Source organism: Perognathus longimembris, chromosome 15, assembly GCF_023159225.1.
Source record: "Perognathus longimembris pacificus isolate PPM17 chromosome 15, ASM2315922v1, whole genome shotgun sequence".
Lineage (NCBI taxonomy): Eukaryota > Metazoa > Chordata > Mammalia > Rodentia > Heteromyidae > Perognathus > Perognathus longimembris.
The window spans coordinates 23,371,497-23,394,124 of record NC_063175.1 but is presented as its reverse complement, the minus strand read 5'-3'; the positions used below and the strand labels follow the sequence as shown (position 1 = coordinate 23,394,124).

The following is a 22,628-nucleotide window of genomic DNA, read 5'->3' as shown; positions in this document are numbered from 1 at the left end:
TATGGATTTGAGTGCCTTAAATTGGCTTATGTCAGCAAAGGCTCTGTTGTAATCTGGGTGCTGTAACAGAAATAACATAAACTGGATAAATAATTAGCATGCATTGTCATAGCTCTTGAGGATGAGAGCCCAAGATCAAGGTGCCATTAGCTTTTGTGTCTGGTGTGGACTTGCCTCTCTTTCACAGATGATGCCCCATTGTTGTCTTTCCACTTGGTGGTCACACTAAGGGAGGTCTCTGGGGCCTCTCTTGTAAAACACAATCCTGAATCCTGACGGCCCCATGCTGATGACCTAATCACTTCCCAGAGGCTTCACTTCCTAAGATCATCACTGTGGAAGACATAAATGGTTAAATCCTAGCAGGTTATAAAAGAGTTTCCAGTATTCAAGAAATAAGACACACCAGAAGCTCTTTTTTTTTTCTTCCTTCTAAAGCAGAAAAACATACGGAAGAATAAAAATATATACATTTCAGGTGGGCATCAGATGAGTAGGGTTGGAATGACTAAAAAGCATTTGATGGAAATAAATTATATGAGCTACTTTTGTTACTCTGAAGATCACATCTGAGATCATATATTAAATAACAGCATGATTCTTGTCATTACTGATTTGTGTGCGCACACACGTGTGCACACACACATGCATGCGTGACAGTACTGAGGCTTGAATTCAGGGCCTGGGCACTGTCCCTGAACTTTTTTGCTCAAGAACAGAGCTCTACTGTTTGAGCCACAGCTCCATTTCCAGATTTTTGATGTTTAATTGGATAACTACCAAATATCAGTATCATGGACTTTCATGCCTAGGCTGGCTTCAAACTGATGCTCAGATCTCAGTCCCCTAAGTAGCTAGGATTACAGGTATGACCACTAGCATCAGGCTTCAGGCTTCAACTTTTTAAAATAGAGTTAATGATCAAGTTGCCAGAAAGACAATAGGACCCTAACCATAGTGATTAATAATTACTTAGGAGAAATGTTTTGTTCTCTTATTTCCAAAATGTTCACAGACCTGAAATCCTATATAGTTTAACATGCATAGCAGTCATTAATTGTTGGTGTTTCTTGTAATCCAGCACATTTGAGAAAGGAGGCCATGGGATGCTCCTTGATGACACTGGTATACCCAGAAGATAACAGTCCCATATGTCCTTTTCTCTGAATCTGTCTGTGTCTTTAGAGAAGACACCTGCAACCAGGGCTTGTCTTCTCACGCTCATCAGCTACAGAGCAGCCTTGTAGACCTCTCTCCATGACATCAGCAACTCATTATTTTCTTGGAAGAGATGTTGGAGAGGTCGTATTGGTAGGTTGCCTAAATCCTTGCTAGCCAAGTGATTAGCAGAAGTGAAACACTCAAACTCAAATCAAATTAAAATCATAAGAGTTTGTTGATGGTCAGATTGCTGAGTCCTGGATCCTTTATACTATACAATTTGGAACCTGATAATCAGCATTTTTTTAAAGTTTAAAATTGATGCTGATGCTCTTGACCTAGGACTCCAGTTTGAGAATCACTGTTCTGTGTTAAACATCGCCATGTTGTTTGATCATGGGTGAAGGAGGTGATGTCTGATCTTACTTTCTGCCCATGAAAACAGAAGAAATGCCTACTTTATGACATACTTTCCCCCTAGAAATTTTGTTCCTTGATGGAACAGTCATGGCCATGTCACTGCCATCTGTGACCACCAGCAAACAAGCCTGATTATTATCCTGAGGCTGAGATAGCCAGAGTAAGAAACTGCTCAAAATTTGTGACCAGGATGTCAGATAATAACTAGCTTGAGGCCTGTGGTTCCAGTTGTGAGGAAAAAATAAGTATTTTTATTTGTTTTAGTCTATTTGGGTTAGAAATATGTGTTCTTAATAGTCAAAAGTACCTTAATAGAGAAATGTCAAGGAATGTGACAGAAAGTCTAACAACAGTAACAGAAAGACTTAAGTAGAAAAAAAAAAGCATCCCAAACTAATGAGTGGAAATATAAGACATAATATGTCAAAGAAAGGAAATCATAAAATGCTAATTTTAAGAGACAAAGTAGTGAGGCCAGGTTTAGAAGCAAGTGAGAAAAACAGTGTTTCTCATGAGACAGAAACAATCCAAACAAAAGTGTAGGCTAAAAAACCCCTCTGGTGAGGAACTCCACATTGAAATTTTACACTCTTACAGTGAATTTGTTTAAATGTATTTTAGCCCTGAGGCAAAAGCTTTGTCTTTTCCATCTACCTTCCCAGACCACCCAATATAACAAATGACTCAACTCTACGTATAACTGTTTAAAGAAAATTGGACTTTCTCCTTTTTAATCTCAGCCAGGGGCTTCTTTAACATCTCTCCAAGGGGCCAATGGCTTAGAGGCTGACTGTCCTAAACCATCCCTAATTATGAAGAGAAACATCAAATTGTCAAACTCACCTAGGTAACTGGGACATAGCCTTGAGGTTAAAAAACAAATTGTCAGAACCAATTTTCAAATTCACTAGGAGTTGCTGTCAGACAAATGAAGTGGCCCTGATGAACTGACTCACATACAGCATGATGGGAGTCAAGCAGTAGATGCCAGCTCCAATTAGATCCAGAACCAGAGGAGCTAGGATATACCGGGCCAGGCACTCCCTTGGAGTAAGCAAGCTAGCTCTCATGGCTACAGTGAAACTGGACAATTATATAAAATTATATAGATCTCAATTACATTGTTCCAAGTATTTGTTTAATGTTCACCAGTGGCCACATGCCTGTTCCTATTTATGTTCACGACCTCAAATATATCCCTCAGTATTTGCCTACGTAAACTTAAGGCAAAAATAAGCAACAAATAACCAAAATAACCAAACTCCTTTCTACCATGAAAAAATAGTTACATTCTAGGGAGAAATAGGGAAAGAAATATCTCAAGAAATGACAGGCTATATACAATGGTTCTGTAAGAAAGATAGAAAAACACCTAGTGGTGTCTTGATTACAGACTTACCTAATGAGATCCAGCTTCCAAGAGCTGGAGGCCATACCAGGTGTGGGCACAAATGCCTGATATTGCAATATTATTTGCTTTCACATGCTGTTTATTTTCTACCTTGATAAAGTTATGATTGAAATTTGTTAGACATTACTGGCATCTAATTTTGGACACTACTAAAGACTTGTGATCTCTACAGCATAGATGTCCTTTACTGCCCTGAAAACTGTCACAAGATACTCAGTGAGACCATAAATGAATGATGATAGTGCAGCAATATAGATAGAGGAATAGGATGAATCTTATTTACCAAAGCCAATTAAATAAAATATTTTAGTTTAAAATTTCTGGGAAAATCATTTAATTAATTGGCTAAAGACTTAAAGAGAGACTTCTCCAAAGAAGAGAGAATGGCCAATAGACACACGAAGAGATGTTCAACATCTCCTGGCCATAAAAGAAATGCAAATCAATGAAACAACATTAAGATTCCACCTCACCCCAATTAGAATGGCCATTATCAAGAAAACTAACAATAACAAATGCTGACAGGGATGTAGCCAAAAGGGAACCCTACTACACTGTTGGCGATAATTTAAACTTGTTCAATCACTCTGGAAAGTAGTACGGCAGTTCCTTAAAAGACTAACCACAGAGCTTCCCTGTAACCCATAAATTCTACTTCTGGGCATCTATTCAGTTGACCACAAACCAGGCTATGCTAAAGCCACCAGCATCACCATGTTCATTACAACATTGTTTACCATAGCCACAATATGGAATCAATTCAGGTGCCCCTCAGTGGATGAATGGATCAAGAAAACGTGGTACATATACACAATGGAATTCTGTGCTTCCATCAGAAAGAATGACATTGTCCCAAACATAAGGAAATAGAAAACAATTATACTAAGCAAAGTAAGTCTCAAACCCAGAGAAACAGGCCTGCATGGTTTTCTTCATTTGTAATAACTAGAATGTGCTTATAAATCTATAAGTAAAGTGAATGGATAGTAAAAGACAAATAATTATACCTGAGAATGATTAAACAGCAATCTAAACATTCACACAGTGAGAACAATGGAGGATATTCTTAGGAGAGGATCTCAGGGATTCAATAGCTCTGTGCCTAAGATCATACAATGATGGTTATGAAAATAAACTCCAAGAAAGAAAGAGGTTTATTATTGAACTATTTGTAGTTTCTTTTTATTCTTGTTTCTTTGGTTTATTCCCTTCTGTTACTGGTTTTGATTTCTGTACCCTTTGTCTTGTATGTAATTTTATCTGATTTGGGGCAGGGAAAGGGAATCACAGAAACAGTGGGACAGAGGGTGAACTAACTCAGTGAAACCCACTGGACACTATATTGGAAATGAACTACATAACATTGGGGAGAGGGAAATCAGAAGGGAAAAAACTGGGAGAGACTGAAGGAGAAGGTGACACTGTTCTAAAGGAAATGTACTGACTGCCTGACTCATGTAACTGTAACTCTTCTGGACATCATCTTACAATAAACTTAAAAAATATTTTTGGGAAAAGTAAACTTTCTATACATGCTTCTCTCACCCCTGCTGAAGACCTAATGTGAAAAACAGCACATAATGAGTTAGCTACATCAAAATGAAAGACATTAATAAATGTATCTTTAGAAATAAAATTAATACCCATGAAAGACACTTGTATTCCTATGTGCATTGTAGCAATATCCAGAGAAGTCCTGAAATGTAAATGACTATTTGTCTAACAGCTGACTAATAGAAAAGAAATGTATATATACCCAATGGAATACTACTCAGCCACAAAAAGAAATGGAATGTTTTCAATGGCAAGAAGTTAATGGAAATAGGATCTTAGAGAAATAAGCCAGGTACAGGAGGACAAGAACTTCACACTCTCATTCATAGAAGGATTTTTAAAATTTGGTTTTGTAGAAGAGCAAAAGGGTGGGGATTAGTTAGCATAGCCTTTAAAGAGAGAAAAGGGAGCAATACAGAAAGTTCATTGATGTACAATCATAACCAGATAGGAGAAAATTTAGTGTGCTTTAATATTTTAGGGTAGTCATAGATAACAGTGAACTGTACATTTCAAAAACTAGAAAACAGGGTTCCATAAAAAATAAATGAGATAGATAACTTTTAATTTATTTAAATATTTTGTAACATGTATGTGTATGGAAATGTGATTTGATGCCCCATTTATAATTATAATTTTATACCAATTAAAAGGAACTCTAATTAATAAAATATAATGAGTATGTTTATATGAATATTCTATCATATTTATAATTAATTATATTTACCTTTGACCAGTGAGACAAGAATTGACAACAACATCTGATTTTCCCTTATTTCCCATAACTTCTTCCTGTTTTTTAAATTCTTCACCAAATATTTTGATAAAAAGTCACATTTTGGGGGGCTGGGAACATTGCCTAGTGGTAGAGTGCTTGAATCACATATATGAAGCCCTGGGTTCCATTCCTCAGAACCACATATATAGAAAAATCCAGAAGTGGCACAGTGACTCAAGTTGTAGAATACTAATCTTGAGCAAAAAGAAGCCAGGGACAATGCTCAGCTCCTGAGTTCAAGCCCATGACTGTCAAAAAAAAAAGAAAAAAAAGAAAAAAAATCACATTTTGAAAAACAATTCTTTGGAACAGAAAATAATGTTTATATTTAAGTACATTTTTCATTTCATTCATTCCCTTAATATGTTTTCTAATATTTTGTATGCCTAAATAAATAATCTAATCTCTGTTCTCTTTAAAAGATTTTATGCATCATATAAAATACTATCACTATTTTATAAAACTGTCCACATAAACATCACTTGATATATTTTTCATGTATAATGTAAATAGTTTCCTAGCCAAGAAATGATTCATTTGCTTGGTTGCATAAAGACAATATAAAAGGTACTTATTGACATCATTTTATATTCAAAAGTCGTAGAATTCAATGCACATCGCCAAAATTTAAGAAGTTGAGGGAAAAGGTGGGGTTGGAAGGAATTGGGGAGAATAATGAAAGGGGTGACATTGATCAAGATGCATTGTGTCTATAAACTGATTTGTTGAATGTCAACTCCTTTGTACAAGTACTGAAAAATAATTTTAAAAGAACTGATCTAACAACTTTGACATGACTGATAATATAAAAAGAAAAATCAAACCAAGGAATTCCAAATTTCAGCCCTCAGCACAACACCCAAATAGAATAGAAGCTCCAGACACTGCTCTGAGAACACATATGGGCAGGTGAATTTACCATGGTAAAGCAGTTCTTCAGGTTGATTCAGGAAGAATGAGTAGGCCTACAAGTAGAGCAGTTCAACAGAAAACTCAGTGAACAAGCACGTAGCAGGTATCTCAGCAGGTAGGTGGTTGACCTTAGAAGTGTCAGAAATATTATTAAGAGTATGAGATTCCTGGCTTTCAAAAAATGGGAAAAAAAATTGGCAGGTGACCAAGATAGAAACAGTCCCCTAATGACAACAGAGGCATGAGATTTGAGTGTAACTAGAATGCCAAACAAGAAACAAGTAGCAGGAACTCTTCAAGGTAAGATCTGTACTGCTTCCCCCAGATACCCTTCATCCAGGATCTCTCCTCCCCCCCGCCCCATCATAGCACACATGGAGGGGAAAACACGCTATTACAGCAGAACTCAGGACATCCTTCTGAAGTACTGATACGTTTATACAGAAATAAAGGTGGGAACACTGTGGCTGTCTGTGACATGGCCTCTGTGGGGATAGGAAGACCATGTTTCCTCTTCTTCTGCACCATAAGAAGTGTGGCTTAGAAATACATCACTCCAGAACTGTCACTCCAAGTTCGTTAGGAAATGCAATGAATATGAAATTGTGCAGCCTTTTCATCCTAGCTTCAGTGCACTGCCTAGGCCAACATGCCAGCCACAATCTTCTAATATCTGATTCCAGAGAACATTTGACTGACATGTGGACTCACAAACAATGAGACCTTCAAGAAGGCTCAACAAGAACCTTCTCTGCTTCTTACATGTACAAATGAGAGAACAAGAGGATACCCAGGTAGCAAAGCAACATGATGAATGGAAATGGGCCTCCATGACCAGGGAAACCCTAAGCAGTTTTTTTGTTTCTTTGTCCATTTTTGATACTATTGTGGAAGATCTCTTTCAAACAAACTTTGTATTCGTTCATTGTTAGAGACTAGCACTCGAATTTCATGGACAAGTATTTAATGCAGTTGAGTAAGGCTGCTTCTAGTCACTCAAGACCACTCCACTTTCTTACATAATCAAATATTCATACACACATGTGCACATATACACATGCATATGCACACACACATACACACACACAACAACAACAACCTAATGATTTCTTCACCCTTTCTGGTCATTTCATACATGTTTACACATCTCAAAACCTTTTCACTCCTTTTCCTTCTTTAACTTCAGCTCTAATCTATGCCAGAGGTCTAATTGTCTATAATTGTTTCCAAATACTCTACACATATATAATATATAGCCTAGTGAGATATTTAAATGTAACCAATCTAGGTAAATAAAATATTATTTAACAGATTGACTTTCAACTCTACCAGTAATAATTATCAACTATGAAATTTATCAAAATCTAAAGAGAAAATGTTTATAATATATAACTTCTAACTTTTGAGATGGACTTTGCAGAATAAAATAATGTGTTGTATAAATAAGATAAGCTTCATTTCTACATACATGTCTGTTAGATAGAAATCAAACTACAAAAACAAAATAAATTTCCACTTTAGTATGGCTGATAATACAGTTCATTCATACATGCTAAGTCAAGGAAGAGCTAAGTTTAGGTCTATATGTTACAGACATGTTTTCCTTTGTTCATATGCAAGGCCTTAAGGAGTAAGAAACTGTTGCTAAGATGACAATTACGAGAAAATGGAAACAAATTGATTAGACTAGCAGGTGAATTTATCTAAGTCCAATAATAGCATTAAGAAAATTAGAATGCTAGTTTTCAAATGGAGCTAATCTTAAAATGGAGAACTGAGATGAATGAACCTTAGTTAATGATTTTGTTCAAAATTTAGGCTCAGCTAATTTTATACTTACTGTGGGACTGTCTTCATTTCTTTAGAGGCAAAAAGAAAAAAATGGCATAACACAATTCAGCCAATCAATACTTTGGATGATGTAACCGACTAATTACTAAGAATAATGTTGACTGTGTTTCCTGGATGCATACACATTAATGAATCATTAAAAAGTTCCTTTAGCTTTCTAGCTTCAGTTGATTTTTTTCTCCTCTAAACATTAAAATGTAGTTATTTTGCAAATAAAATAATTTGCTTCTTTAGAAGGAAAACAAACTTTATAAAATCAGTTGGGATGCTAAAATCTAGTAGCCGGGGCTGGGGATATGGCCTAGTGGCAAGAGAGCTTGCCTCGTATACATGAGGCCCTGGGTTCGATTCCCCAGCACCACATATACAGAAAACAGCCAGAAGTGGCGCTGTGGCTCAAGTGGCAAAGTGCTAGCCTTGAGCGAAAGGAAGCCAGGGACAGTGCTCAGGCCCTGAGTCCAAGGCCCAGGACTGGCCAAAAAAAAAAAAAATAAAAAATAAAATAAAATAAAATAAAATCTAGTAGCCTATTTATGACAACTCATATCTATCAATGTGTTTGAAACATCGGAGATTTAAAAAAGATATTCTGGTACCTTAAAATCTAATTCTAGCTTTAAGTTTTTCACTGTGACTGGCACCTTGAGATAAGTAGATTACTATTGTATGTGATACTTTTTGACTACTAAAGTCTAAGGAACCAGATGTTCTTTTGCTCTTATTCTTGCTTTGATGGTATTTGGATTTGAATTCAGGCCTTCCCATTTGCTAGGCAGATACTGTTCTACAATCAATTCTCTTTTTTTCGTATTGGTTACTTTAGAGATAGTCTCACTCTTGCCTCAACATGTACCTGGATTGAGGTTCTCATATTGTATGTTTTCTACCATAGCTAGAATAATAGGTATGTACTATCATGTCCAGACTCTTCCACTGAAATGCAGGCTGGCTTAGAACCACTACCCTCCCAATCACAGCCTCCCATGTAGTTAGGATGGCAAGTACACACTCCAACTCGGCATCTCAAAACGTTTCTGCCTGGATTGGGCTCTAATTTTTTTGTTCTTAGGCTCCCAAGTATCTAGATTTGCAAGCAGGAGTCATTGCATCTTGCTGCAAAGAATCAGACTTCTAAATGAATCTGTCAGATTTTGTATGTTTGCGCACACACACACACACACACACACACACACACACACACACACCAGATTTTGCATAACGTACTATCCAAAGGAGCAGCCAAATGAAGTGAAACAGACTTCAGAGCTGAATTAGGTTTTCTGAAGAGCCAGAAAAAGAGATATCGGGGCTGGGAATATGACCTAGTGGCAAGAGTGCTCGCCTCATATACATCCCTACGTTCGATTCCTCAGTACCACATATATAGAAAAGACCAGAAATGGCACTGTGGCTCAAGTTGGCAGAGTGCTAGTCTTGAGCAAAAGGAGGCCAGGGACAGTGCTCAGGCCTTGAGTTCAAGTGCCAGGACTGGCAAAAATAAAAGGAGGGAGAGAGAGAGATCATGTAGTATATATCATTGATCACATATAGCAATACTACTCAGAATTAAATTTCCCTCTCTCCTTTCTCTTCTCTTGTATTTACACATTGCACTTCCAAAATATTTTCCCAGGTATCCCTACACATACCTTTTCTGACCACCTTCCTTCATTTTCCTAGTTCTTTATTCTGAGGCTTCCCAAGTACTTTCCACCTTCTAAATCATAGAGTTGCTGAGACAGACATTAGCAGAGACTAATGAAGTAAGACCCTAAGGCTAAATCAGGGCTGACAGGAGCTGAAGAACACATAGACCACAGAGACTATAGCTAGGCACTGGCTCTGTTTACACTGTCATATCCACTTAAATAAACCCCTTACTTTCAATATGCCACAGTTCACTCTTTTCTATAAGGAAGGGAGAGAATTTGTGAAAGTATCCTTGAAGTCCATTCCAGCACAAACCCAATGGATGACTTGAACAAACAAGCATTTATTTGCTCACCATCACACAACCATAACTAAAGGTTTTCTTTTTCAAAAAGATGATAAATACTAACAAATACTAACCAATTATAGGCAAGGACCATTGCTATATTTTACCCTACTCCATCCAATTATTGGGATCCTGACAACTTCTTCTCTTTCTGAGCTATTTTTTTAAAAACTCTTTTGTCTCTGAACAATTTTCTCTGAAGACATCCACCAATGAACAACCCTGTGGTTTGACTAATGACTCCTCATCTTAAGGAAACACTTTTTCCTTGAATGGCTTGATCTGGTCTAATGCCTGAGGGGAGGACTGAAGAGGTCAGGAGGGAATCTCTGCTTTTAAAACCTTTTTGGCCAATTAAAGAAAGTAAGATGTGCAGATAGAGTGGTTTTTAAACTGGGCTAGGTGTCTATTTATAAGTTTAATTCTGCCTGCCTATAGAAGATGTCCTAGCATCTCAAAAAATGCTGCTGATGTTGCTGTCTTTGAATCTGTGCAAAGTGTCAAAAGGCAATACAAAACTAATGAAAGAAAAATGAATAAAAAACTAACTCATATGACATATACTTAATTGTCATTTTTAAGTATCTGATGGCAAATGCTCCAGAGAAGAACCAAAACTGTAAATGACAAAACAACACCCCGCCCAAATGAAAGCTTAGAATACCCATAGTGAAAATTTTGAAGAAAAGTCTGGCAGTTGACATAATAGTCTAGTTATTTTCATTGCACACAGTAGTTTGGGATGATAATTGCAACTGACAGTATTATACTAGCACAATCAAGCTTTCCTTGTTGCAATTAGGAACACATGCATCCCAAAAGGCTAGCATCACTGGCAATCTTAATTTGGAAGACACAACTTAAATATTTGTAGAACATAAATAAATTTAATATGCAAAAAAGCCAAAAATAATTAGCATCACAGTTTCATAGATGTAATATACATAAGTTTTGCTTTTAGAATACAATTCTGAATTTTCAGCTACATAAGAAAATAAAGGTACAACACTAACAAACTTTAAAATTTTATGTCTCCTATCAGATACAGGAACAATAGGTATAACTTTATTTCCTAATATATAAGTGAGATAGAGCGATGACAAATAATTAAACAGATGTAGGACAATAACAGGTATTCCCAAGTAGCAAGTTATACTAATTAAAAGTAGCAAAAATGCCAGAATACTCATTGGCTTCTTTTATATATCAAAGATTTAGATGCATTTTGAGTAGAAGAGAGCAATGGTTGCTCATTTTATGGGTATTAAATTTACTCATCTTTAACTCTGCAAACATTTGCAGAACTTCAGGAAAAAAGTTCAGACACGTGGCTTACATAATTTTGTCACCCATACATGGGGCACTAAATGTATTAGAATCACTTTAAAAGACTTTGACATAAACAGATATTTAAATGAGCTCTGACTCAGTTAATGCTTGTTTTTTTCTAAGTAGTGAAAGGCCTAACAAAGTCTGTAAGTGGGAAAAGAAAAGAAAAATCTCAATCAGTAGTCTTGATAAAATACACAATTTTTCCTTAAACCATATTCTTTCAAATATAACTCAGCAGAATTACTTAAGTAGTCTAGATCATATAAACAGAGAATTGGTTGTTAATTCTGCATCAATGTGTTACATTTTGATCTTAGAAAATTATTTAGGTAATTTGTATGCTACAGCCAACCTAATCATACATGTAGCATTTCAGAAGCTTCATTTTTACTTACTTTTTAAGATTTACATATTTTACCTTATTAGATCTCTGATTTTGTCTCTATTTTTCCTTCATGTTTTAGAACAATTAGGACAAACTTTTATCTACAAAAATCATTTCTCATTAAACACAATTTCTTTTCCTTTAACTTTCAGCTCCAAAACTCTATCCTCTATATCCAAAACTATATACATTCTTTCTTTATTAATTAAATTTTGTTGACAAGGTGTTGTGCAAAACGGTACAGTTACATAATAAGGCAGTGAGTACATTTCTTGTGATATCTTACACCCTTATTTTTCTTTTCCTTCCCTAGATCAGGTAAGCATATATACGATACTCAGTGTACCAAAACAGTAACCATGTAGCATACGCCAAAGTAAATTCACCTAGAACTTTAAATATAACCTCAACAATAGAATCTTTCTATGTCCTTCTCTTAGAGTTATTTTTGCTTATACATAATGTAAGGTTGCTGGCCCAAACCTGTAGAAATACCATTTGAAAAGAAGTTTTTTGTTTCGCAGACCTGGTCTCTACTGTCCCCCACCCCCAACAGTCATATATCAAGGAGACCGTGCCCCTTTGGTTCTGTGTGTTCTAGGCTTGTCTCGCTCAACATTATTTGTTCAAGTTCTGACTATTTCACTGTGAATACCAATATTTTATCATTTCTAATCGCTATGTAGTATTCCATTGTGTATAGGTACCACATTTTTTTGATCCATTCATCTGTAGAGGGGCATCTGGGTTGTTTCCATATTTTGGCTATTGTGAATTGTGCAGTGATAAACATGGATGTGCATGGATGTCTTTATGATATCCTGAGACCTGTTGTTCCGAATAGATGCCTAGGAGTGGTATGGCTGGGTCATAGGGTAGGTCTATGCTGAGCTTTTTGAGGAACCTCCATACTGTTCTACAAAATGGTTGTACTAATTTGTACTCCCACCAACAGTGGAGAAGGGTTCCTCTTTCCCTGCATCCCCTCCAGCATTTGTTGTTGCCTGAGTTCAGAGTATAGGCCATTCTAACTGGAGTGAGGTGGTATCTCAGGGTTGTTTTTATTTGCATTTCTTTTACTGCCAGGGATGTTGAACATTTCTTCATATGTTTCTTTGCCATTTTTATCTCTTCTCCTGTGAAGTCTCTCTTTAGCTCCTTTGCCCATTTAATAATTGGTTTACTGGGTTTGGAGTGGGTTAGTTTTTTTAGTTCTCTGTAGATGATGGATATTAGGCCTTTATCTGTTGCTGTCCTGGTGAAGATCCTTTCCCATATGGTTGGCTGTCTTTCTAGTTTGGTGGCTATGTCTTTAGCTGTGCAGAAACTTTTTATTTTGTAGTAGTCCCATTTGTCGAGACTCTACCCTATCTGTTGTGCCTCTGGGACTATATTCAGGAAGTTCCTACCTGTGCCTATAAGTTCCAGTGTCTCTCCTACTCAGTCCTTCAGTAGTTTCAGGGATTCAGGTCTGATGTTGAGGTCCTTAATCCATTTTGAGTTGATCTTGGTGCATGGTGATAGGCTTGGGTCTACTTTGAGTTTTCTACATGTGGCTGCCCAGTTTTCCCAGCACCAGTAGTTGAAGAGGCTATGTTTATTCCATTGTATGTCTTTAGCTCCTTTGTCGAATATCAGCTGACTTTAAGAATGCGCCTTTATTTCTGGGTCTTCTATTCCATTGGTGTTCAGGTCTGTTTTTATACCAATACCAGACTTTTTTTTGTTATGATGGCTCTATAATAGAGCTTGAAGTCTGGTATTGTGATTCCTCCTGCGCTTCTTCTTTTGCCTACAATTGCTTTGACTATTCTAGGTCTTTTGCTGTTCCATATGAATCTATGGGTTGTTTTCTCTATTTCAGTGAAAAATGTTTCTGGGATCTTGATGGGGATTGCATTGAATTTGTATAACATTTTGGGCAATATGGCCATTTTCACTATATTGATTCTGCCTACCCATGAGCATGGGCGGTCTTTCCATCTCCTTGTGTCCTCTTTGATTTCCCTTTATAGATTTTTATAGTTCTCATTAAGTGGGTCATTCACATCTTTAGGTTAATCCCTAGCTAATTTATTCTTTTTTAGCTATTGTAAATGATATTATTTCCATAATTTCCTTTTCTGCTTGTGCATTGATGGTGTACAGAAAAACTGCTGATTTTTGTGGGTTGATTTTGTATCCTGCTACTTTGCCAAAATGGTTTATTAGGTGTAGGAGTTTGGGGACTGATTTTTTGGGGTCCTTCAGATATAAGATCATGTCATCTGTGAATAGGGATAGTTTGATTTTTTCTTTGCCAATGTGGATCCCTTTGATGTCCTCCTCTTGCCTTATTGCTATGGCTAGGGATTCCAGCACTATGTTGAATAGAAGCAGGGAGAGTGGGCCTCTTTGTCTTGTTCCTGAGTTTAGGGGAAATGGTTTTAGTTTCTCCCCATTTAATATGATGTCAGTAGTTGGTCTGTTGTATATCGCTTTTATTGTTTTAAAGAATGTTCCCTCTGTTCCTGTTCTCTCCACGGCTTTTAACATGTATGGGTGTTGTATTTTGTCAAAGGCTTTTTGGGCATCGGCTGGGGTGATGATGTGGTTCTTGGTCTTAGCTCTGTTGATGTGCTGAATTACGTCTATTGATTTGTGGATGTTGAAACATCCTTGTGTCTGTGGGATGAAGCCTACTTGATCGTGATGTATGATTTTCTTGATCAGTTTCTGGATCCTGTTAGCTAATATTTTGTTGAGGAGCTTTGCATGTGTGTTCATCAGTGGTATTGGTCTGTAATTCTCTATTTTTGTTGGGTCTTTGTCTGGTTTGGGGATGAGTATAATATTAGCTTCATAGAATGAGTTTGGGATTTCTCCCTCTGTTTCTATTTTGTGGAAGAGTTTCAGGAGTATTGGTATTAGCTCCTCACTGAAGGTTTTATAGAATTCATTGGTGAATCCATCCGGGCCTGGGCTTTTCTTTGTTGGGAGGCTCTTGATTACCTCCTGTATCTCACTATAAGTTATTGGTTTAATTGATTCATTTCTTCTTGATTCAGTTTGAGTATTTTATACTTCTCTAAGAATTGATCCATTTCTGTAAAATTTTTGTTCTTTAGTGAGTAAAGGTTCTGGAAATAGTTCCTTATGATTGTTTGAATATCCTGTGTATTTGTTTTAATTTTCCCATGGAGTCCCTGATCTTATGGATATGAGTCTCTTCTCTTCTTTTTTTTGTAAGTCTTGCAAGGGGTCTGTCAATTTTATTTATTTTCTCCAAGAACCAGCTATTAGTTTTATTTATTTGTTGAATAGTCTTTCTATTCACAGTCAGATTTATCTCTTCTTTAATCTTTGTGATCTCTCTCCTTCTAGTCGTTTTAGATTCAATTCCAAAACTGTATACATTCTAATGGTTCTTTTCCTATTTGCTGTTTTTGTCTCTTTCTTTTTTCAGTTTTTATTTTGAAGCAACTTTGACAATATTTTTTAATTTTAATACAATTGTTTCTTCTTCCAATAAAATATTTAGTAGTCTTTTATCTTAACCAAATTCCTGGAAGGAAGTAATCTTAAGTGATTTTTTTAAATAAAATAATAATGTACGTTAAAAATCATGCACACACATATGTTACTTGACCTGTATATTGTTAAAAAGAATACAGTCAAATTTACAACAGAGTGAAACATATTATGGTCTTTTGTTCACATTTAGCCAGGAAATTTTAGATGGCTTTACTTTTAAAGGACTTTATTTTCTAGGTCCCAAATATTTGGAAATTATCTCTTGCTTCTTACACTAGGCTGAAGTAGGGGATTTTTGAATAATCAATTTTTGAAGAGAAAAGTTTTTACATACTAACTTTATTATAGCAGTTTAAGAACCACTGAAGAAGTTCATGCACACAGACACACACAGACACACACACATTTTAAATTAGACTGAAGCACACATAAAAGTTAGCTCAAGGTAGTGAAAAAATGCAATTTAGTGGCTGCAGTACATTGGTGTGTAATTTCCAGGAATTCTTGAACTAGATAACATTTTTCCCAATGGTGCCCTTTTACCCTTCCCTTTGTTAGCAGCTTATGCTGATGCTTACAATAAGAGACAGTCTAACAGGTCTGTTGCTGCCACCCTTGTGGCAGTCAAAGTAGATCTCCCTAACTATAGATGGACCACTCTATAAATACTTTCCCCAGAGTGCTATCGATGAAGGAAATATAGCAACTTTCATTATAAACTTAACACATGTGCACACATACACACAATATCTGAACTAATAGAAGAGAATTCTAAAAGCCAACATGTAAGATCTTCCCACCTAAAATTGAAAGTGAATTTTTTCTAAGAACCAACTCTTCATTTTGTTGATTCTTCCTATGTTTTTTTTTAATTCTACGTCATTTAATTCTGATTTAATTTTAATTATTTGCTTCTGCCTATTGGCTTGGGGTTTGGCTTGCTGTTCTCTTTCAAGGAGCTTAAGGTACTTTGTTAAGCTGTTGAATTGAGATTTCTCCAGTTTGTTGATGTAGGTGCTCAGGGCTATAATTTTTCCGCTGAGTACTGCCTTTGCTGTGTCCCAGAGGAGCTGGTAATTTGGGTGTTCAATTTGGTTTAATTCCATAAACATTTGAAATTCTGTTCTGATTTCCTCCATGATCCATTGGTGGTTCAGCAATATATTTTTGAGTCTCCATTAGTCGTGGGGTTTTCTTTGATGGCCTTTGGCATTGAGCTCTAGTTTTATCCCATGTGGTCTGAGAGAATGCAACGAATTATTTCAATGTTTCTGAATATATGCAGGTTTGCTTTGTGCCATAACATGTGATCTATTTTGCAGAATGTTCCATGTGCTGCTGAGAAGAATGTATATTCTGGTGTTGCTGGATGGAATATTCTGTAGATGTCAGTTATGTCTAGATGGCCTATGCATTTGTTGAGTTCTGAGGTTTCTTTGCTCAGTTTTTGCCATGTTGATCTGTCCAGAGGTGCGAGTGGTGTGTTAAAGTCTCCAACAATCAATGTGTTTGGGTCTATGAGAGTTTTTAGAGTCAGTAAAAACATAGAACCAACTTAGATGCCCCTCAATAGATAAGTGGATCAGGAAAATGTGGTACGTATACACAATGGAATTCTGTGCCTCCATCAGAAGGAATGACACTGCCTCATTCGTAACGAAATGGAAGGACTTGGCAAAAAGGCATATTAAGTGAAGTGACCCAGACCTAAAGAAACATAAACCCTATGGTGTCCCTCAGAGAACAGCTAGGGAATTATTAGGCTAGTCATGGTAGAAGATCGAAATACCCCAATAGCTACAACCATGTGATCACATAAGATGATGCCAAGTGGAATGAACTCCACATTACAGAAATAAGAGTTATACCACTGTTATAATTATGAACGTGCCATGTGAAACTGTACCTTTTGTGTTTTTTGTTTTTTTCTCTTGTCTGTTTGTTTGTTTTGTTTACTTTTGTTTCTCTTGTATTCCCTTCCTGTGGTTGTACCCCCGCTACCATATATCTCATCTGAATACCCTGGATACTGTTTATATGGGTATTAGAACCAGGGAAAGGAAAGGGAATGTCAAAATTGAGAGACAAAGGACAAAAAGGCAAACCAATCCAAAACAATATTTAAAAAAACATTTGATGTAAACCAACCTAGTTGGGGGAAGTGGGAAAGGGAGAGGGGGGATGTGGGAAAAGTGAGGAAGGTGGTAACAAGTTGAACAAGAAAAGTACCCACTGTCTTATATATGAATCTGTAACCCATCTGTACCACACTCTGACAATAAAGAAAAAAGTTTAATTAAAAACAAAACAACAACAACAACAAAAAAGACAGTGAAGGATTGGGGATGTGCCTCCAGTGGTTGAGTAATTGTGAAGCCAAGAGTAAGTCTCTGAGTAAAACCCCAGTATTATGTGGGAGAGAGAGAGACAGACAGACAGAGAGAAACAGAGAGACAGAGACAGTGATGAACAGAAACAGAGACAGAGATAGAGGCAGAGAGATAAAGACACAGAGAGACAGAAAGACACAAAATAGAGACAATCAACATTCTCAAGTTTAGCTTAATTTGATGACTAGAATGTTTAAAGAAAACTACTTGTCCCATGTGGCAGAAAGAATCAGGAGAACTATATAGTCATAGACAAAAACTTATCCAACTTGACTAGAAGAAGTAGTTTTAACCCTTCAAATTTTATTTCCTTTATTTCCATAAGTTGTTCCAGCAGCAGAAATCTTTTTTTTATTCATTTCTTATTGTCAAAGTGATGTACCCAGGGGTTATAGTTTCTTAAGTAAGGCAGTGTGTACATTTCCTATCCAACGTGTTACCTCCTCCCTCATTTTTTCCCCACCTTCCCTCTCCCCATTCAGGGGTAAAACCATGGGAATGAAATACAAAAGAAAAAGGGCATAATTTCACATGGTATGTTGAAAATAACAACAATGATAAACCACTTGTTTCTATAACTGGAGTTCATTTTGCTCAGCATGATCTAATGTGTTCACATGGACATATAGCTACTGGCCAAAAATCTTATGATTGAGATATAAGGGAAAGAAAATTGGAGACCTCCAAAGCTCTATTTTGCCCAGGAAGCTTCTAGGATTTACCTCTAGACTCTTTTCTCATACCCAGACACTTTTTCTTGGGAGGCTCAAAGTACAACTGGGGAGCCTTCCAAAAATGTTGTTTCTTGGAAGTCAGCACTCAAAGAAACATGAACTCTATGGTTTTCTTCATAGGGAATAATTAGTACACATCTAGGATAGTCATAGCAGAAGATCACAATAGCGCCATAGCTTTGCACATATGAACACATAAGATAATGCTAAGCGAAATGAACTCCAAGCTATGGAAATAAGTGGTATATCATTGTTGTAGTTATTTTCAACATGCCATGTGAAACCATACCTTTTTTTCTCTCATATTCCCTTCCTGTTGTTTTACCCCTGCTGTTACTGTAACTGATATTAATACCCCAGATACTGTATTTACGTGTATTGGAACTAGGAAAGAGAAAGGGAATACCAAGATCAAGAGACAAAGGATAAAAAGATAAATGACTCCAAAAGCAATACTTAAAAAACCAATTGGTGGGGCTGGGGATATAGCCTAGTGGCAAGAGTGCCTGCCTCGGATACACGAGGCCCTAGGTTCAATTCCCCAGCACCACATATACAGAAAACGGCCAGAAGCGGCGCTGTGGCTCAAGTGGCAGAGTGCTAGCCTTGAGCGGGAAGAAGCCAGGGACAGTGCTCAGGCCCTGAGTCCAAGGCCCAGGACTGGCCAAAAAAAAAAAAAAACAATTGGTGTAAACCAACTGTAAAACTCATAGGGGTGGGGGGAAGTGGGGCAGGGGAAGATGAGGGGGGAGGGGAATGAGGGAGGAGGTAACAAGTTAGATAAGAAATGTACTCGCCTTACATATGAAACTGTAACACCTCTGTACTTCACTTTGACAATAAATAATAAGAAGAAGACAAAGTTTTCCACTGGAAACACCCTGGGAATGAAGGGTAGACCATAGGAAGCCCCGAAAGCTATGGGACTATCCAATATGTTCATTGGAAGAAAGAGATGGCAGAGATTGGCTCAAAGCATTTGACCTATTCCAATCTTTGGGGGTGAGGAACTTCCTCAGGTCCTATAGTGGGTGCCAATTTCTATTGAAACTTTAGTTCTCTGACCTTGGTGATAATAAGAATAATAAGAACAGAGTTTTTGGATGAAAGAAAAGGCAGGTTTGTTCATTTGCATGCAGGACTTATTGTCCTAAGACTGCACACTCAACTTCAGGAAGAAGGATGGGTTTTTACTAATTATTATATTTATCAAAATGAACACCAGGAAATAGAAACACAAGGTTTTTTGTTAATTTGTTCTTTGTTTTTATTTCTTATCTTGATTATTGCTGTTTTTGTTTTTTGTACCTTTTGAATGTAAGTTTTTCAATTTGATGTGGGCAGGGGGGAGCACAAAAATGGTGGGACTAGGGGTAAACCAATGAAGCAGTGGTAGTCACTAGACAGTATGTTGCACATTTATGATACAACTTGTGGTGGTAATGGGAGGGAAAAACTGGGAGAAAGTGACACTGTTCAAAAATAAATGTATGTACTCATTATCTGACTCATGGAACTGTAACCCTTCTATATATCAACTTTACACTTAAATTTTTTTAAGACTTTTATAAGTAACAAATTTTGGAAAACACTGACCCAACTCCATTTTCCAAGGCACATACATAGAATCAAGCTAGAAGTAGGGAAAAATTATTCTGTTCTTCTAGAGTGGAAGAATATCCATCCACACTTAATATCATTTTGCACGCATTTATAAAGATGCATTCTTAACATTTTTTGGTCAGTTGGAATACAGCAGAAAACTTAACTGTTCAGAAATATATCAAGCATAAATCTTTGCTACATATTAAAATGTGTGTTGACTACACAGTAATATAGGGTTCTGATCTTTATTAATTACCCATAGTTTGTTGTTTCCTTTTTTTGTTTTTTAGTTTTATTTTGGTGGGTCATGGGGCTTGAACTCTGGGCCTGGGCACTGTCCCTGAGCTCTTCAGCTCTCAAGACTAGCACTCTACCACTTGAGCCACAGTGTCACTTCTGGTTTTCTAGTAGTTAATTGGAGATAAGAATCTTATGGACTTTCCTGCCCTGGCTGGCTTTGAACCATGAACCTCCGATCTAAGCCTCCTAAGTAGCTAGGATTACAGGCATGAGCCACCAGCTCCTGGCATGATAATTTGTTTTTAAATAAAACAAAATCATGGTTTTTTAAAAGAGAATTTTAAAACCAGTAAATGTTGTTTCCCTCTGGGTAAAGGGGGAACTTGCCTCTATGGTGAATAATTGTGCATGTTAAATAAGATGATTTCATAACTTTTGAGTACAGATTCCTCTTTTCTTCTAACAGCTTAATTATTTGTTAGTGCTCTCTGAATACTGTGAACAAAAATATTATTTTTTCAATGCAAGCTTTGTAGGATGGTTTTAACTTTACACTGAGATGTACTTAGAGATCTAGGAATAATTTGGAGATTTTTTTTTTTTTTTTTTTTTTTTTTTTGGCCAGTCCTGGGCCTTGGACTCAGGGCCCGAGCACCGTCCCTGGCTTCTTCCCGCTCAAGGCTAGCACTCTGCCACTTGAGCCACAGCGCCGCTTCTGGCCGTTTTCTGTATATGTGGTGCTGGGGAATCGAACCTAGGGCCTCGTGTATCCGAGGCAGGCACTCTTGCCACTAGGCTATATCCCCAGCCCCTGGAGATTATTAATTTCTAATTACTGATGAGCAAAAAAATCTATTATATTTTAGCTTTTCAGGGATTTAGATTCCTGCATTAATAAATCACCAGAGATTAGAGTATCTAAAGCTAAAGTCTATCTGTGGCTGCAAACCCAAATTTCTCCTGACAAGTACACAAACTATTTATTGTTAAGAAACAACAAAAATAGGCAGTGTAATTCAGAGATAGGAACCTACAGTGGACATAGCTGATAAAGGTTGCTGGTTACAACAATCTCCTCTGAATCAACTAAAAGGAGAAGCTAACATCAATTGGGATGAATCCTGGACCACACCAAAGGGTCTTGGGTATTGTTGGTTGGTCCAGCGCTGTGACTTGGATCTCATTTTCCTGCCAACATGGAACCCATTGTATTGATTTCATTGTCATGTTATCATTTTCCATCTACTCCCCATACAATACGCATAGCAGGAACTCTACCCACAGGTAAATTCTGTTCAACTTTAGTTATTACTTTCATTTGTTTCCTATCAGCCTGCATATCAGATTTGAGAATGACTTTGAAATTTGTAACACATTTTGCTTTTCCCTAAGACTAGCTCTCACTTTCTCACTGTAGATATGTGATTCACAGTTCCCATATCTTTCATCTTGCTAATTATCCAATGTTGATTCAATATCAGAAGAGGATCATTGCATTTCATAAATCCAAGTCAGCCAGAATGTGTATATTTCACAGATCTCGTCATGTTGTTAAGTTAAACTTTTTACATACTGTTTTGAAAGAAATTCTCACTGAAAGACTATTTTGTAATATGTGTAAACCCTTGTAAATGCAGTAGATCCACTGTAAATCCTATAAAAATTTTAAAATGTCAATTTTAACTGTGCTGTAAAAAAAATGGTACTAATCATTTATTTGACCAGTAGAAGAAGCTGAGCATTGTGCGTGGAAAGAATCATAGCCCTAACCTCAGAAAGACAGATGTAGAAATTCTATCTCATCATATGCTGTCTACTCACACATCTTCTCTGATCTTCATTTTGCTTACCTACACATTTGGAATTATAGCTTCCACTTCCTTATGTTTCTGTAAAGGTTAACTGAAATGTTTAAAACTCATATTGTTATGTATGGTCCATAGTGTGAAAATAAGATTTGACATACCCTTTCTGTCCTCATCATTCCTTAAGTTTCTGAAATCCAGATCTGACATTTGACAAGTGAAACATCATTTGTAACTTCCATTGCTAATCTTCCATGTAAGTTTATACCACTATTAACATGAAATCAGGTAAAGTCTCCCAAATATTCCACTGTTAGTGTTTATTTTACATCTTGAAATTCAAGAAAGATTTTGATACATACATGACATCAGTGAAAAACAAATGAAAGTAAAGATTTTCTCCAAAGAAAAGAGTCTGTCGTTTTGCCATGAATAGGCAAGCTTAGCTGATACAACATACACAACCCACACCTCGCTTGTAGACCTGGCTTTTCCTGTCCTGCAAACTCATCAATATGAAACTCACAAATGAAATGTGGAA

At 36.7% G+C, this 22,628-nt stretch overlaps 1 protein-coding gene and 1 long non-coding RNA gene across 5 annotated transcripts in view; both read left to right on the top strand.

Moving 5' to 3' along the window:
* Positions 1–22,628, top strand: part of Chst9 (carbohydrate sulfotransferase 9) — a 232,729-nt gene that overhangs the window by 53,881 nt on the left and 156,220 nt on the right. The gene's annotated exons all lie outside the window — the stretch shown is intronic.
* On the top strand, positions 912–19,772 carry LOC125363911. Its single transcript, XR_007213385.1, has 3 exons — positions 912–1,072; positions 1,393–1,395; positions 19,760–19,772. It is a non-coding gene; the product is annotated as an uncharacterized LOC125363911 (long non-coding RNA).